Genomic DNA, 406 nt, shown 5'->3' on the forward strand with positions numbered 1-406 from the left:
CCTACCTCACTTGAGGGATTCACCAGAGGACCGTCACTCTGTAAAACACATGCCAACAAAACTTCAAAGAAACAAAAGCGAAGAATCTTTTTCACTCCACCTTGCCTTCGTGGGTTGTGACTGCTCTCTAGCCACCAAGTGCCCTTTGCAGACAGTAAGACTGAAATAAAGATTTCAACCTAATATTTGGCAGAAAGCAACAATTTAGCTTATTAAAAATAATATTTTCTAAGGCGTGCAGAAGTATGCCTTAAATTATTTGGATATTCAGAAAACATTTGACAAAACATTTCCCTATAAAAATCAAGGCTTAAATTTGTGGTGTTTTTTCATTTATAAGGCAACTGTGTATACTATAAATTTTTTCAAGGTCAATGAAGACACTTGTGTGATATCTCCTAAGAAT

This window comes from Pteropus vampyrus, unplaced genomic scaffold (assembly GCF_000151845.1).
Source record: "Pteropus vampyrus isolate Shadow unplaced genomic scaffold, Pvam_2.0 Scaffold143, whole genome shotgun sequence".
Taxonomy (NCBI): Eukaryota; Metazoa; Chordata; class Mammalia; order Chiroptera; family Pteropodidae; genus Pteropus; species Pteropus vampyrus.